The 18549-nt window shown below is 42.6% G+C and overlaps 1 long non-coding RNA gene and 1 pseudogene across 1 annotated transcript; one reads left to right on the forward strand and one right to left on the reverse strand.

Moving 5' to 3' along the window:
* Nucleotides 1-8726: 8726 nt before the first annotated feature.
* Nucleotides 8727-17025, reverse strand: LOC120875490. The gene is made up of 2 exons (XR_005723972.1): nt 16823-17025; nt 8727-9150 (listed from the first exon to the last, which is right to left on the reverse strand). It is a non-coding gene; the product is annotated as an uncharacterized LOC120875490 (long non-coding RNA).
* On the forward strand, nt 9123-10067 carry LOC120875489 (annotated as a pseudogene).
* Nucleotides 17026-18549: the final 1524 nt, after the last annotated feature.

Consider the following 18549-nt stretch of genomic DNA (forward strand, 5'->3'; position numbering starts at 1 on the left):
CCTCCTGGGAAGATTCTGGAAGCACAGAGAAGTCTCTCTGGATTCCTTTTCCCCAGACCTCCCCCACCCCACCATTGCTGCCTTTAACTCTACTCACAATTCCCCTAAAAGATAGGCTTACTGTTCGGAAATCCTTGCGAAAGCACAGAACAGGTGCTCACTCACATACAGGGACAGCCGCTCCTACCCCGAAAACAAAACCTGAAAGAAAAAGCAGGAAGGAATCTGGGGCCTGGGAGCAGATCACAAAGCAGGCTTTACTATCTCTCAGTTTTGCTTAGTCGAGCCTCCCTTCTTTCCTTCTAGAACCCCCGAACGAAAAAGCAGCAAGTTTCTTTGGAGACTTTCTCTTTCAGGCGTTTGTCTGACAGAGAAAAAGCTGCAGTCCGGAGAGGTGGTCATCCTTGCCTGGCCTCCTTCTCCTCAAGTACAGAGCTCACAGACAGCTCCTACAGGCCTGTACATGCACACACACTCGGCTTCCTTCCCCACTACCTGCCTTCCTGTTCTTACCCACTCAGGAGACATTTACCTGCTGTGAGATGTTTTGTCTCCTATTCATCATCATGGAACCACATATATGGGGAAGGATGTGGGGCTTAACCTTCATGTTCAGAATCATCCTCATCACAGCTAACATACAGGACTCTAACTTGGACCCACCTTCACACACAGGACTGCCAGTGTGTCACAACAATTCTAGGAAGGAGTTACTATTGTTAAAATTATCCCTGTGTCTGGGACTTCCCTGGTGGTCCAATGATTAAGAATCCACCTTGCAATGCAGGGGATGTGGATTCGATCCCTGGTTAGGAACCTACGATTCCACATGCCACACAGCGACTAAATCTACACACTGCAACTACTGAGCCCCCGTGTCACAGCTAGAGAGTCCGTGCGCTGCAACGGAAGATCCTGCAGGACGCAGCAAAAATCTTGCATGCTGCAACTAAGATCCAACGCAGCCAAGTAGATAAAAGTTATCCCTGTTTCACAAATGAAGACCTTGAGGCTTGGAGATATTAGGTAATTTGTTCTAGGTTTCATAGCCAGTGGAGCCAGGGTTTGAACCAGACTCTCTGCCCCCTGACTTGCTGGTAGTATCTCTACACTATATGGCCTCCAAATCACTCACAAAGGGCTTGCCACAGACACACTGTCCACCCAACACAAAGGAAGCTGTTGCTAGCGATGGGAGCATTAACCCCCCTGTGAATAGCAGAGAGGAAACTGAAGGCCAACGACCTGTCTTCCAGCATGTAAGTGAAAGAGAGGGAGCTGGAAGCCAGGCCCCTTGACCCAGGCCAGGGGTCTTCCTGCTGGAGTTCTTTGGGATGGGATTTCTCTTTGCCCACCTGGGGACCTGGGCTCTCCTCTGGCTCCTGCTTCCATCCCCTTCCCAGCCCACACCCTTGTCTCCAAAGCCAGCTGGAGACATTGTACAGAGGAGGCCAGAAGGGGTCTCACCACCACATCATCACCACCATAGGTTTCTGAGAGCTTGACTTTGGGGGGAGTTGGGCACCATGTTTCAGACAGCAGCTCAGGCCTAGGAAGAGCAAGAAACTTGGCAAATCAGAGTCAGATTCCAGGCCTCCTGATATCCAGACCCATCCTCTCTCCCCAGGCTCTCTTGCCTGACCCCCACCAGCTTCCTCTGAGCAAAGGCACCCAGTGACACGGGGCGGGCCCATCCCTCCCTAACATTTACTGAACACTTGCTTCTAGCCAGGGCTTGGGCTAAGCCATCTTAAGAGGTCTCATGTAAAGTTCCCAACAACCCCCAGGGCAGGCTGGATTACATAATTTGTGGATATCAGTGCAAAATGAAGTGTGGTGTCCCTTGCTCAAAAATTAGTAAGAATTTCAAGATGGCAGTGTCAAAACGTGAAACCAAGGATGGGGCCCCGCGGGGTGCATCTCATGAAGCTGACTCTACATCTGAGGTGTTGAGGCAGGTCTTTTTACCATCTTTCAGCAGCTCAGAAGCAAATAAATTAATAACCTAAATGAGTTAATACATCTAGTAAGAGGTGAGACTGAGACTTAAACCCACTAGTCCATGAAACTAGTTATCAACTTACGCTTATGTGAGTCTGTCCAGATGGGATGAACTTACTTGTTGGTTACTTTGTTTATAGTGGACATGTGACAAAGGTCATTCTGTGTTAAGAAACCCAGTCTATAGCACTCTTGTCCTTGGGGGATCAATACAACCATTATAGAAGGATGAGAAAAAGTAGCCCTTTAAAAATGAAACCACCTAAGAGCCTTTGTTTCTTTTCAAATCACACCCTCATAGCTGCAGGGGATAAGCTGCCAAGCTTACATCCCAGCAGGGAAAGTGAAGTGAGGTAGTAGCTCAATCGTGTCTGACTCTTTGCGACCCCATGGACTTTAGCCTATCAGGCTCCTCCATCCATGGGGTTTTCCAGGCAAGAGTACTGGAGTGGGGTGCCATTTCCTTCTCCAGGGGATCTTCCCTACCCAGGGATCAAACCCAGGTCTCCCTCATTGTGGGCAGGTACTTTATCCTCTAAGCCACGAGGAGGGGAGGAAATCATAAAAAAAGACCCATGCTGATGGCTTTAGGGACAGTTGTGTTTTTCATAGCTTTCCAGAAGGGGAATCCCCAGCTGGCTCAGGTGGCCTGGATGTGGTTCTGAGTAGTCTGGCCCCAGGCACTGGCATTCTTGGCTGACTTCTGTCAGCCAGCAGCCTCACAGGGTCTACCTTCTAGAGTGTGGTTTCATCCTATCACTATCCCTCCCTTTGCCAAGATCAGGATACTGAGCAGAGTGAGAAAGAAAGGGAGAGAAGGAAAGAGGGAAAGACTGAGCTCCAAAAGGAATAGAATCACCAAACCAAGATTGGGTGGTTTTGCAGAAAGGCTGGCCTCGTACCAAATGGTCCAGGCTAAGGCTAGGGCCCCTGGTTGGACACGGTGCCTTTACTGAAACAAGGCTAAGGAGGAGAGGAGGATGAAGGGAGGCGACACAGTCTCTCCTTGACCAAACTTTAGCCAGGCTCCTCTGAGCCCTTTCTCAACTAGACCTCAGTCTTAGCCTGTAGATTTGAGCAAAATACTAACATAGTCTCTCACATCTCAAGTCCACATCCCTAGGATCACCCCAGCCCCGCTTTAAGTGTCTACCTGAAAATACTCAAAACTGCTGAAAGAATTTACTTTTTGTTCCAACCAATACTTGAAGATAGGGCCAGCCTCCTATCTTCCAGCCTTTTGCAATTTTTCACCTCGGTGACTCTTATGAGCCCTCCTTACTCCCTCACTCTCCCTTTAAGATGTCTGGTCACCTCTGTACAAATTGCAGTTGAGTTGAGTTCAGTTCAGTTCTTCTCCCTGATGCAAAAGATATCATTAGTTAAAATCTGTCCTTGCCACTTTACCTCGTGTCTGACTTTGTTCACCTTTGACTTATGGTCAGCACTGGGAAGAGAGCTACCAAACCTGGAACAGTAACACCAGGGAGGAGCACAGAATGGGATGGCTGGAGAGACTTCTTGGAGCCTGTGACATCTTATTTGAGCCCTATAGGATGAGTGCCAAAAAGAAAAGGATCAGAAAAGTCTGCTTGGAAGAGGAAATGGTCTCAAAGGTGGAGAGAGGAGGTGGATGATGCAAATGCAACTGGGGGAAAGGTGAGCAGCTGGGAGAGGGAGAATGACCCAGGACAGTGACATGAGCAAAGCCCTAGAGACAGGAGACAGGAGAGACCCTGTAGCCACCTAAGGCAGGTCCACGTGGCTGGACTTTCATGGAGGAGTCAGCAAGAGTGAAAGACTGAAAGGGAAGCTCGTGTCAGACTGCGTGTAGCCTCGAACTTCCACTGCGGAGTCTCAGGGATCCTCTTGGCCAAAGGGAACCTGCGTGATCCTGTTGCCTGGCCGGAGTGATTCAGACTGAAAATAGCAAGAGCGTAGTGTGCTACAGAAAGAGTGGGTGTATCAAGCAAGGCAAGAGAAAACAAGGATGTGAGTTGGGGCGGTGTGGGCGGAGGAGGTAGGAGGCCAGGAGATGAAGGAAGAGATCCTATGGATGGACAGCTCCTCTCTCCACCTAGAAACCTAGAAGGAGCAGGTTGGCAGCAGGCTAGTTTGGGGAGAGTTGGCTGGTGATCAGTTCCTTGGCAACCTTTCCCACGGGATAAAGGGAAGCATTTCTATTTGTAGTCCCGAAGAATGAGGAAAAGAATACCACTCATTTGTAACTTACTTGTTAAAGATATTGAAAAATAACATCTGGTTTGAGATACAGACACCAATACTGTGGGCAACAGTCCTATTATGTGGGCTGTATCCTTCCTGGGGTTGGCTTTCTCTGCTGTGCTCCCGCACCAGAGGTCTGAGAATGTGGGCACCGGAACTGGTTTGCCCTGACTCGTTTGGTCCTAGCATTTCCCTTGAGCCTTATTCCTAGATGCAAATAAGAGGAACATCAGCTGTCAGAGTTCAGTTTGACTTGCCAGCAGGAAATGGAATATTGTAAAAAGTCCTCCATCCTGCACAGATGTGTGGATGTGTGTGTGAGGGAGGCAGTTTTCAGACTTTGGGGGCCAGTTACAGCCCCTTTACCAACCATAGATGCTTACCTTTATGATACTAAAACAAGCAGAAAAGAAAATATCATATATCCTCAAACATGAGCCTGTCTCTTCAGAAAGTTGTTGTCCTGATCTTTTAAAGGTTTTGAAGGATGTCTTTAATTTTTTTCAACATAGGTTTGCAAAAAGCTAAATGTGTGTGTGTTTCTCATAACAAAGACTATGGACTTGGGGATTTTGTTGTCTGTTCATCACTTGGAAACAAATAGGAGACATCAATGACACCAAGTGCTTGTCTCTTCAAAGCCCATGAACTGACAGTTTTTCAAAAGAATCTACAGAGGATCCTCTTTCACCAGAAAACATCTTCTGGAGGCTAGAGTTACTAGTAAATTCCAAAAATAGGTAATGAATGAGATGATAGAATCTGGGTTGTCACCTCTTGTCCAATGGGATTATCCAGGGTCTAATCTCGGACAGATTGTGATTAATGTGATTTCGGATGGGGCATTAATCCGATTCAGGAGGGAATCCAGGCAGATTTTCATCTGCACCTAGTTTGTAATGGCTTTGGAGGCAGCAGAAAAGCAGCTTGTACCAGATTTTGCCGCATCACTGTGATGAGGTCTATTTTGATCGACTTGAGTTATGGACAATATAAATTATTTATAGCCACTTTAGACATGCCTTACACTTGTAGAGACCTTCAGAACAAAATAATAACACCCCTCTTGCTGTTGTAAGAATCTCATTCAGCTGAGTCCTGGTGCCCACAAATTGTAAAAAGCAAGGGAGAGAAGAAATTTAAAGGCTGGTAACTTCAGCATCAAGTGCTCACTGAACATTACAAGGGGTAAGAGGTTGCAGGAGGCAGACCAGTGCAGGAGGCTGAGGTACACTGAGTGGTCCAGGCCCTGGAGGGATTCACTCTAGATGGGGAATGAGAAGATGGACCCAGACTCAGGGAGGCAAAGGCAGCCACGGAGGCAGTGAGGCTCAGACAAGCCAAGCACGGAGGAGAATTCCCCATGAGCCAAACAGCATTTGTGAAGGAGGTAGAATTTGAGCAGGGTCTTTAAGGGCGAGATAGCTCCGAACGTGAGTGAGGAGGGAGAGAGTGTGGGAGCAAAGACTGGACGCAGGTCTGCACTGGACACGGAAGTAAGGCCTGGTGGGGCTAGGGGTCAGGGATGGTGGTGGGTGATGCTATCATATACTGAGCGGCCACTCTGTGCTCGGAACTGTCCTTCATCTGTCTCACTCGGTCCTCATGTATCAGCAGGGTGCTTTGGGCTAAAAAAGGCCCAGGTGAAAGGGGCACAAACAGAAAATGAACTGGCTCAAAGAACAAGCACAGTGGCAGGACAGATCTCGAGTTAGATGATCCAGGCATTCAAAGGTGTCATCAGCACAGTCTTTCGGCGTCTCTGCTCTGCTATCCACAGACTCAGCTTCATTCTGAGGGTGCTTCTTATGGTCACACAACAGCTGCCAAAATACACACGTCTCCTTGACTGTGACCAATGGGAGAAGCCGGCTTCCTGGGGTTCTCATCAAAGAGCAAGAAAGCTTCTTATCACAATCCCCTGGAAAACCTCTTTTTTGTTTCACTGGCCCAACTTATCTTAGATTTGTCCGTTCCTGAACCAATTACTGCAAGGAATTTGGGATTCTCTTGTTGGTTTAGACTAATCAGCATAGGTACATACATCCCACCAGGGGGTACTGATAATTGTTTAAGAACTGATTCTCACAGAATGCTTTCATTGATTTTTGCCAGACTCTTACTGATTTATGGTTGCACAAGTAAGTTAAAAAAAATCTTCTTATAATCTAGTAAATAAACAATTATCGAAATGTACTAGTTAGGATGTCTTAAATGAAAATATTTAAAACCCTGTCATTAATCCAACAAGACACGTGGAAGGTGTACACAACTAAACCTATCTTGACAAGGTCATGAAAAAGACACACAGTTCTAAACGTGTTCTGATATGGAAATATGGGAAGTCAATTCTATAATCTATATGTGTATAAATCTATAAATGTATCTCAGTGTGCCACAGATACAATTAAATTGCCAATGGAATTTGACAAAACAATTCCAAAGATAAAGTGAAAGAAGAAATGTTTGAGAATCATGAGGAAAGTTTATGAAAGAAGAGAAATGAAGGGTGATTTTTTTCCTACTAAAATGCATCGTAGAGTTCTAACAATGAAAACAGTTGGATACTAAAGCAGAACAGGATAGACTTGATGTAACACATGGAAAAGGCCAAATCTAGACTTTTGATCTGATATAAATTCAGTTGAAAAGCAAATAATTATTTAGTAGATATCATTTTTAGGTTTGAAAGCAGTGAAAGTTGGGCTTTTGTGCACCACCGTTTACCAAAAACCTCTTCAGATGGATTAAAGAGTTAAAGGTAATGATGAAACCACAAAAGTACTAGACAAAATGTATGTGACTCATGCTGTCACTTTGGGATGAGGATGGGCTTTCCAAGTGCCACGACAAAGGGAAAGACCAATGGATTTGACCATGTGAAAATGCAATGGCTGTTTATTATTTATGACAGACAAAGGGGTTGTTGATATCTTCAAAAGAAAAACTATTAAGAACCCAAATAAGAAAATGATGAATGCAGAAACATGTGCTGTAAAGAAGGAAAAACCATGGTTAATAACATATGGAAAATTTGTAGTCTTGTTAGTTGTATTAGCACACAACTCAGTGGCTTAAGACAACACCCATTTATTATGTAAGAGTTTCTGTAACTCAGAAGTCTGGGCATGGCTTACCTGGGTTCTCTGCTCAGGGCCTTACAGGGCTGAAATCTAGATGGTGGCCAGACTGCATTCTCATATAGAGGTGTGGCAGGGAAGGATAAACTTCTGAACTCCCATACCGGTGATGGAATTCATGTACTTGCAGCTTCATTTCATGATGATTTACTTCTTAAAAGTCAGTAACAGTTTCTACTGCTCTGAGTCTCTCTAACTTCAGCAAGCCCTTTTAAAGGGCTCACCTAATTAGGTAAGGCCCACCGAGGATAATCTCCATTTTGATTAACTGAAAATCAATTGATTAGGGACTTTAATTACATCTGCAACGGCAACCCACTCCAGTACTCTTGCCTGGAAAATCCCATGGATGGAGGAGCCTAGTAGGCTGCAGTCCATGGGCTCGCTAAGAGTCGGGCATGACTGAGCGACTTCACTTTCACTTTTCACTTTCATGCATTGGAGAAGGAAATAACAACCCACTCCAGTATTCTTGCCTGGAGAATCCCAGGGACAGGGGAGCTGGAGGGCTGCCGTCTACAGGTCGCACAGAGTTAGACACGACTGAGCAACTTAGCAGCAGCAGCAAGATCCTTTTACTTTTGCCATATTCTGTTCATTAGAAACAAGTCACAGGTATTCATGGGGACTGAATTATACAAGGGTTTAGATCACTGTGGATTACTACCGTATTAGTAACTAAAGCATCATATAGCAAAAGTATTTTTAAAAATTTATTTATTTTTGGCTGTACTGGCTCTTCATTGCTTAGCTTGTTGGATGGAGTGTCAAGGATACAACATTCTGAAAAGACACAACAATATGAGATGCAGGTTGGTGAATTTTGTCAAAGCCTTAAAGCTGTAATCTCCTTGATCAAGCAAATCCTCTGCCAGAAATTATTCTGAAGAAATACTTCTGGATAATATACACAAAGATTTAATCATGAGGTTGTACATGGCAGCTTTATTTATAATACCGGAAACTTGGAGGAAAAAAGGGAAATGAGCAAAAATAAAAGAATGGTTAAATAAACTATGGTAGATCCATATGATGGAAGTGCACTGGATCAGACTATTTTGGAGTCTGGGCTCCAGAGCCAGGCTCCCCTGGTCAGAAAGACTCCACTACTTAGCAGCTCTGTAAAATGGGTGTATATCTTAAACTCTCTGAGCCTCAGTTACAAAGAGGAAATAATAATAGTACCCACTTTACAAGGTTGTTTGTGGATTAAGTGGCTCATACATGTAAATGCTTACCCCAGGAGCTAGACAAAGTCAGTACTTAATTGTATAGGAAGAGGAGGATAGGATATTATGAAATTACCATACAACTTATACAAAATGTTAAAAAGTTAAATGATAAACTCAGAAAGCAGAATAGAAGGGCATCTCTTAGGCAATATTTATTTTCACTTGAGAAGTGAGACTATAGAGGATTACTATTTTCTTCTTTGTGAGTTTTTACATTTACCAATTGTCCTGCACCTATATATATACTTATGACTTTACAGGGAAAATATCGTAACTTATATATTTTAAAAGAAAGGAAAAGTGGGAGCCCCCAAAGACAGGGAAGGCCCCAAGGGTGAGGTGGGGATTGAACTGTTCTTGTATGACAGTGGTTCTCAAACGTTTGGAATTCAAGAACCAAGGAAAAACCAGTAGGGACATCCCACAGGACTGCCACTATTCCATGATGCCAGGTGACACACTAAAAAAATTCCACTGTCTCGGGCACTTCTCTCCTCAGCCTCTTGTCCGCAGAGGGAACAGTATGTCCGCGGAAGTCCCCCAGGCAGCCTCTGCAGAGGAGCAGAAGGAAATGGAAGATAAAGTGATTAGTCCAGAGAAAGCTGAAGAAGCTAAAGTTAGAAGCAAGGTATTCTCATCTGGGACAAAATCCTGGAGGTTCAGATTTTTTAAGTAAACAATTGCATAAAGGGTAAAAATATTTTGATTCTGGGAAATAGATGGGGAAACAGTGTCAGACTTTATTTTTGGGGTCTCCAAAATCACTGCAGATGGTGATTGCAGCCATGAAATTAAAAGACGCTTACTCCTTGGAAGGAAAGTTATGACCAACCTAGATAGCATATTCAAAAGCAGAGACATTACTTTGCCAACAAAAGTCCATTTAGTCAAGGCTATGGTTTTTCCAGTAATCATCTATGAATGTGAGTTGGACTGTGAAGAAAGCTGAACGCCGAAGAATTGATGCTTTTGAACTGTGGTGTTGGAGAAGACTCTTGAGAGTCCCTTGGAGTGCAAGGAGATCCAACCAGTCCATTCTAAAGGAGATCAGTCCTGGGTGTTCTTTGGAAGGAATGATGCTGAAGCTGAAACTCCAGTACTTTGGCCACCTCATGTGAAGAGTTGACTCATTGGAAAAGACTCTGATGCTGGGAGGGATTGGAGGCAGGAGGGAAAGGGGATGACAGAAGATGAGATGGCTGGATGGCATCACTGACTTGATGGACGTGAGTTTGGGTGAACTCCGGGAGTTGGTGATGGACAGGGAGGCCTGGCGTGCTGCGATTCATGGAGTTGCAAAGAGTCAGACACAACTGAGCGACTGAACTGAACTGAAAGCAAAAATGAAGAACAAGCCACTTGCTACTGCAACCCCAAATAAGACAGAGGGCACTGGTGACTACATCCCACTCCACAGGACCTTCCTCAATGGAAACCATCTCTTGTTGCTAGCAAGCTGGCTGGCTGATTAAAAAGAGCTGAACCACATGAATCTTCTAATCCCCATTATTTATCCTTAATATGTTACTCCTCTGCTTTTTATTTCCTTTTACTCCTTAAGTCATTTGAGAGTGATGGCTTTGCAGGTAGCAGTAGTGTGTGTTGCTATTGTAAGGGAATATACATGTGTAGAGTTTTTGACTAGTTTAACAGTGCACTGATGAAAAGAACATGTTAGAGCAACATAAAGTAATCTACTTGAAAATAATTGTATATATTACCTAACTCCTAGTGTAGGACTGGATCCAACAAGTAACAAGTTTTGCAGTTTTAATGTTGACTTTCTTTAATATATTTTAATTATAGCTTCGTATATTACTCTTAAGATCCCTTGGAGAAGGAAATGGCAGCCCAATCCAGTATTCTTGCCTGGGAAATCCAATGGACAGAGGAGCCTGGTGGGCTACAGTCCATGGGGTCACAGAGTCAGACACGACTGAGAGACTACCACACACACACACACACACACACACACATATTACTCTTATTTCATATAACCTCTACTGTTAATTTCTTCTGGAATTTCCTTTTGGGTTTTGTAAAACAAGTTTAATACCACAAGTTAGAAGAAAGGTCACATGTTTCAAAGCTCTTCAAACACAAATAGATGGGGCTCCGAAAGATTTGTATCCTGTGCTTGAACTTGAATGGCCTTAAATCTGTTTCAGCTTTAACAATAGAATTTTACTTGGGCAATATTTGCCCATTCTGGTGTAACTTATGTGACTCTGTTGCTTACTAACAGCTGTTGTTGAAGCTAGTATTCTTGTTCAGTTCGATAGTGTTCAGAATACCTTTTGTCACTGAAGATGTGAATGAAATGTGCAAGTGCATTGACTGTTGAATTCACTTCTGTGCCATTTTTGTAAATACAATAGTTTTGCACAAACTCTCACAACTCTCTGTATTACTTTCACATATTAAAGAGTAGATAATGTGCCAACCAGAAGCACAAGTGTTCCTACAAAAGACTGTATGTCATTAGAGCTTTTGTATAGCAAGAGTAGTTTATAGTCTTGGGGTTATAGAATACCACACTGAAATCTTTGCTCAGTCTGCCATAGACTTACGCTTTTTCATTTGTTACTAGTACCCACGCCATTCAGTGGCCTTGTGCAAATATGATATGTTGCTTAGGCATATCTTTTGTCCTATGCAGAACATTTCATTTTGACTTTTATGAAAATTACTATTCATACAATTTATATAAACATTTTTAATATAGAAAGTTTTTACTTCCACAGTCAATCTGGGGGACACTAGGATAAAACATTTTGCCTCTTGTGGCCCCTTCCCTTCTTTTTTTCTTGCTTCTTTGACTCACATTGTGTTGAGCTGTGCCATTCAGCCTGTTTAGAAACATAAGTGTCTATATCTTTACTTTTGAAATTTGCTCTGCTGAATGCCGTATTTTCTAACCCAATAATGACAGTTTCCTTATAATTTCTCAGTTGTTAATTAACCACTCTTAATCCTGTGTTATTACTAACTGACACTTGTTTAAATAAAAGGAAATTTATGATAAAACAAGTTATTTGAGAAGACTGGCCCAGGAATCTAGTCAGAATGAGCTGAATTTTAAATGATTATAATGAGCTAAGTGAATTAGACTTGTGACAATTAGAGCAATTTACATGATAGGTGGAACAGAATACATATTTAGATATTTTGCTTCTATAGATGTCATTTTAATAAAATGTAAATTTAAGTATATGTGTGGTTTGTCTAGTTAGTAAGAACTTTAATTAACAGATTGCTGGGACAAATTTACTGGTCTTTTAAGAGCTCTTCCCATATGCTGTGATGCTGTAGCCTGATGCTGAGTATCAGTAGCCCGAGATGATAGTGCTTTTTTCTTCATCTTTGACTTGTGCAAGGCCTCCACCTCTTTTTGGATCCAGGCATCTTTTCTGGATCTTGGGTTCATTAGATATCTGCTTTTCTTTAACCCCAAAGCACCACAGATGGTGCGTTGAGCATAGCATCTGCAGGTAAAGGCTGCCTAGCACCCTGAGGAAAGCTTACTCTTATCTTCCTGCTTCACCCACTCCAAAAGCAGAAAACAACAAAATCAATAATGTGCTAATTTGTTACTATAAGGATTGGTGGTGGTTTAGTCACTAAAGCGACCCCAAGGACTGTAGCCCACCAGGCTCCTCTGTCCATAGGATTTTCCAGGCAAGAGTACTGGAGTGGGCTGCCATTTCCTTCTTCAATGATAAGGATTCAGTTTGTTATGCCCAGAGTCCAAGTCCCCAAAACTGAGAGAATAAGACGTCCACAGCAATGCAAAAGCATGAAGGGGTTTTATTTCTAGCTCGAGCTAGGGCTCCCGCCACATCCAACGCAGTGGAGTGGAACAAGAGCCCCGAGCCCAGATTTACAGCAGTATTTATAGGTTTAGAACAAAGACAGAGAGTTGGCAAGGGCTGATTGGCTGCAGGAGTTTCCTGGTATTTACTAATTGGCTATTGGCTGCAGGGGGATGTCTTTTACGTCCTGATAGACTCAAACCAGGTTACGGGGAGTATGCTGATTAGAAAAGTCCTAGCATCCACGGGGATGACCTCACTGGTCAATGACTCAGCTTTTCCCATGAGTCCTACCTTAGTCCCTGAAGCCTATCATGGCGTTTGTTAGGTCCCAACAAGTTCAGTTCAGTCGCTCAGTTGTGTCCAACTCTTTGCGACTCCATGAACCGCAGCATGCCAGGTCTTCCTGTCCATCACCAACTCCCGGAGTTTACCTAAACTCATGTCCATTGAGTCAGTGATGCCATCCAACCATCTCATCCTCTTTCGTCCCCTTCTCTTCCTGCCCTCAGTCTTTCCCAACACCAGGGTCTTTTCAAATGAGTCAGCTCTTCACATCAGGTGGCCAAAGTATTGGAGTTTCAGCTTCACCATCAGTCCTTCCAATGAACACCCAGGACTGATCTCCTTTAGGATGGACTGGTTGGATCTCCTTGCAATCCAAGGGACTCTCCAGAGTCTTCTCCAGCACCACAGTTCAAAAGCATCAATTCTTCGGCACTCTGCTTTCTTTATAGTCCAACTCTCACATCCATACATGACCACTGGAAAAACCACAGCCTTGACTAGATGGACCTTTGTTGACAAAGTAATGTCTCTGCTTTTGAATATGCTATCTAGGTTGGTCATAACTTTCCTTCCAAGGAGTAAGTGTCTTTTAATTTCATGTGTGCAGTCACCATCTGCAGTGATTTTGGAGCCCAGAAAAATAAAGTCTGACACTGTTTCCACTGTTTCCTCATCTATTTGCTATGGAGTGATGGGACTGGATGCCATGATCTTAGTTTTCTGAATGTTGAGCATTAAGCCAACTATTTCACTCTCCTCTTTCACTTTCATCAAGAGGCTTTTGAGTTCCTCTTCACTTTCTGCCATAAAGGTGGTGTCATCTGCATATCTGAGGTTATTGATATTTCTGCTGGCAATCCTGATTCCAGCTTGTGCTTCTTCCAGCCCAGCATTTCTCATGATGGATGTACTCTGTATATAAGTTAAATAAGCAGGGTGACAATATACAGCTTTGATGTACTCCTTTCCCAATTTGGAACCAGTCTGTTGTTCCATGTCCAGTTCTAACTGTTGCTTCCTGACCTGCATACGAGCTTCTCAAGAGGCAGGTCAGGTGGTCTGGTATGCCCATCTCTTTCAGAATTTTCCACAGTTTATTGTGATCCACAAAGTCAAAGGTTTTGACATAGTCAATAAAGCAGAAATAAATGCTTTTCAGGAACTCTCTTGCTTTTTTGATGATCCAGCGGAAATAGATTTATAATGAGAGTAAGTAGGTTATTCAAAAGCAGGTATAATCAATGTAGGATTGATTTAAGAACTACAAAATACCCAAAGTAGAATTTCTGTAATATCTAGTGGGGTTTGGGTTTTGTTTTGTTTTTAATGACTATTTGCAAGCTATCACTGTTAAATTCACACACATCAGATTAATCTGAAAAACCATTAATTCTTGGTTATGGTAGGACTCCTCTTATGGTTTGCAACAAGTGATGTAATCTCTGCCTGAGGTTTAGTTTGTAAAATAAATTATAATATTAACCTACCTCAAAACTTGTTGAGGATCTGTAAAATACTGAGTAAGTGCCCCAAATAAAATATTGTTGTCTTTTTATTAAAAAAAAATTCCACTGTCTCCTACTGTAATTTTACAAAAGAGGTAACATATTAACACCAATAAAGAAAAGCCTATTCTCAGAATAAATAGTCCTTCCCACTGAGCTTTGTGAAAAACTAATTACACTATTCTTATTTTTTCTCTGCAAAAGGCCAAATACTTTTTCTTTGGCTGAAGATTGGGAACTACTGGAGTAGAGTCTTGGCGATGAGGAGGGTGCACCATCAGGCAGGCGGCAGCAACGTAGGGAGACAGGAATGAATCCAAAATGTGGGGACTTTGGAAGGTCTGGCCCCTGCTCGGCCCCAAAGTTCTCATTGCAGTTTCATGGTGTGTGTGGTTAAGTGCAGAGACTTATGGGGGCCAAATGATGCTTTTCTTATGGGCATGCTAGGGATTCCCTAATGGGGATTGCCTGAAACCCCCTTTATAAGCACTGAAAATACAGCTATGAATAAGACAACTATAATCCCTGCCATTTCTCGTGGAGGAGGAGACTCTGGGACAAGTGTTTTTCATTAAATCTATGAGCTCAGAGATGGTATCAGTCTCCTCTCCTGCATCCTTCACAGGCCTGGCAGAGAACAGCAGGCTCAGCCAAGAGCTACTGAACCACAGAAGTTTTGGTGACCTGAAAAGCCTGGTCAAGTGCATTAGAGGGAATGACAGCCATCCAATGGGACTTTAGTTGGTGTTTCTCAGACACCTGTGGGCTCTTCTGCATCAGCAAAAGTTCCAGTGTCCATTTCTTTCCATGGGTATATTGGAAAGGTATGCATGTTTTATTAAACTTGGAATCAGACTTCAATATTTATGTATAAATCTCAAGCTTCACTTTAGCCTTGTGAAGGCTGGTGAGATGCAAGGCTAATTTGATAATGGAGGTAAATTCCTTTGCCATTAATCCTATGAATCATACATGTCTCCTCTAAGAGCCTGAAATATGAATATTTTAGCACAGGTAAAATATCAGGAGAGTCACAGCTCACTAATTATGACAAACTGGGAGGTCAGAGTGCCTTCTCTTAATAGAAGAAGATGTTATGCTCAAGGTCATATAGTACATACAGTATCTATATATACATTAGATTAAACACCAACAAAATTGACAGCAGATGAATCATTGCCAAAGCGAGCTCACACCTTAGTTGCTTTCACATAGAGATAAGGAGCCCAGAGTTTTAGAACCTTACTTATTAGTTTGCCAAATAATTGTTTTGCAAAATAACCATGTTTGCTGGACTCTGGACAGTTATAATGATTGTCTTTACTTCTGCTCAGATCCTTAATGTAAATTCTCAGGCTCTAAACCAAAAATTACGGAGTCCTCCAACTCATAATAGTTACATTTAGGGGGGTTTCTCTAGAGGGATAGTGGCTGTACCTCTGACTATCAAGATCTCCTTTCATGACGTTTTTGTTTCTTTCTTTCTCTTGAGGGGAAAATATATTTCTTGAGCACTTACTATGAGCCTCTACAATGAGAGTCCTTGGGGCAAGGACAATGTCTATTTTATACCTCTTGGGCCTAGAAGGGCTCAATAAGTGGCTGTTGAATTACTAGTGTCCAGGTGTGCCTGCTGGGTGCTCCATCCATAGGTGGTACCCAGCCTCCATGATGGTCTGCAGTGATGCCTGCCTCCTGTTCTTTTCACCCTGGTGCTGTCCTCTCCCATATTGTATCAGGGTTGGTTAGTGTGATCAGAATATGACAGTCATGATGGTATGTCACCATCGAATTTAGGTTGTAAGAGTGCAGTGTATGTCTTGGCATACACTCTGTCTCTTATCCTCTGATCACTGACTTTGGGAGAACCCATGTGGATAGGTTCCCATGGTGATAAATGGAAGCCTCCTGCCAATGACCATATGAGTGAACTTGGAGGCAAATCCTCCAAACTCATGCAATCTACAAAGAATGCATCCTGGCCAATAATTTGAGTGCACCAGAACCACCCAGCTAAACTGCTCCAGGATTTCTAATCCTCTGAAACTGTGTAAGATAATAAATTGTTTCAAGCTGCTAAATTTGGCAGGTTGTGGGGTGAGTATTTGTTACACAGCAATAGATAACTAATATCTAATTCAAAATCTAATAATAGATAACATAAAATCCCACCTGTTTCTTACAAAAATCCTCTAAGGCATTAGCAACATTCTACTAATGAGGACAGGCTTCCCAGGTGGCACAGTGGTAAAGAATCTGCCTGCCAATGCAGCAGATGAAAGAGGTGTGGGTTCGATCCCTGAATCAGGAACCTCCTCTGGAGCAGGAAATGGCAACCCACTCCAGTATTCTTACCTGGGAAATCCCATGCACAGAGGAACCTGGTAGGCTACAGTCCGTGGAGTCGCGAAAAGTCAGACATGACTGAGCACACACGAACACACACACACACAGATACAGACACACTAATGAAGACACAAAGGATCGGTGATATTCAAGAATTTGTCTAAGACATCTCAGCCAAATGAGGGGGAAAGTGGATGGATACAAATTCAAGCAAGACACCTGCTCTCTCTCAGAAAACAAAAACATCGCGTCTCTTGACCAAATAATCTTACCGTTAAAGTCTGTCACTCTGCTATCACTTGGGATTTCAACATCTGGTAATAATAAGAGTGGTGATTATTAAAAATATACCGACGGAAGCTGTTTGCATAACCCGTAAATGTTCGAGGTTTCATGGTCATGATTTTCAAATAGAAAAATGACCACTCATGGGAAGGAACAGATACACAGAAAGGAGAATCTGAAAGTGGCATAGTTAAAATCATCTGCGTGTATTTTTAGCACCAGGAAAGGAGTCTTGTTGGCAGACACTGCTAAAAAGGGGCGGTCCATTTCCATGTGCTATATTTAGAAAGGCAGAATATCATTGCAGAATAATTGTTGGAAGCACAAGTGAGCCTTGAAACTATGCAGCAGGTTTTAAGACTACAGGCTCATTTCTATGTGGTCCCTATTGAAGCAGAGGAGGGGACCACCCAAAAGCAGTACTCTGGGTGTACCAATCTTATCAGCCTCTAAATTTTAAGTGAAAAAGTGGGTCTGCTGTGCATATGCAGCTTCAAGACAAATCCCTGGGGTTGTTCCTTCTAAACCAGACTGCTGCCCCTGAAACACTCCTGGAGAGAAATTCTGGAGCAGCCCTGGAAAGCAGTGAATTAAAGCCATCTAGATGAAGAGCAGAGAGGACTGAAGGGTGTTAAGCATAATAAATCAAGGTGTAAAGCAGCAGTTCTCATTCGTTGAGTCTTGAAACACTGGTGGGTCCAAGTTGGTGCGTGCAAGGTGCTATAAGACCTTGTAATCATTAGTGGTTGAATTACTGGCTTTTGTCAGATGTTTGTTTTTTAATTTTAATTTTCCTTATATGGACCATTTTTAAAGTCTTTTGAATTTGTTATAATATTGCTTCTATTTTATGTTTTGGTGTTTTTTTTTTTTTTTTTTTTGGCCCCAAGACAAGAGGGATCTTAACTCTCCAACCAGGGATGGAACCTGCACCTCCTGCCTTGGAAGGTGGTCTTAATCTCTGGACTACCAGGAAAGTTCCTAAACGTTTTTTTTTTTTTAAACAAAAAATAAATAAGAGGACTTATCATAATGTCCCTCATCCTTATATCCTAATGATGTGTGTGTGAATCTATATACTGTACAATTTACATATTTAAAGGGTACAGTGTGATGTTTTTAGTACATTCATTGAGCTGCATGATCATCACTTCCCTCATGTGTAGACATTTTCATTCCCCTCTCCCCAAACTCCATACCCATTAGCAATCACCTCCCTCAGTTGCCCTCAGCCATAGGCAACCACTAATCCACTTTCTATATCTATAGATTTCCCTATTCAGGACATTTTATATACATCGAACCATATAATACATGGTCTTTCGTGACTGGCTTCTTTCACTTAGCATAATATTTTCAGGGTTCATATATGCTGTACTGTGTCAGTATTTTATTCCTTTTTACTACTGAATAATAGTCTATTGTATGGATAGATCACATTTTATTTATCCATTCATCAATTGGTGGACATTTGGGTTGCTTTCAGTTTGGATCTTACGAATTATGTTGCTATGAGCATTTATGTACAAGATTTGTGTGAATGTTTTTATTTCTCTTGGGCATATACCCATACTTATATATGAGATATCTAGGTCACATGGCAATATGATAAACGTTTCAAAGAATTGCCAAATTGTTAACCAAACCAGCTACATCATTTGTGAGGGTTCCTTCCGTCAATGTGTGAGGTTTCCTTCCGTCAATGTGTGAGGTT

Source organism: Oryx dammah, unplaced genomic scaffold (genome assembly GCF_014754425.2).
Source record: "Oryx dammah isolate SB20612 unplaced genomic scaffold, SCBI_Odam_1.1 HiC_scaffold_16, whole genome shotgun sequence".
Lineage (NCBI taxonomy): Eukaryota > Metazoa > Chordata > Mammalia > Artiodactyla > Bovidae > Oryx > Oryx dammah.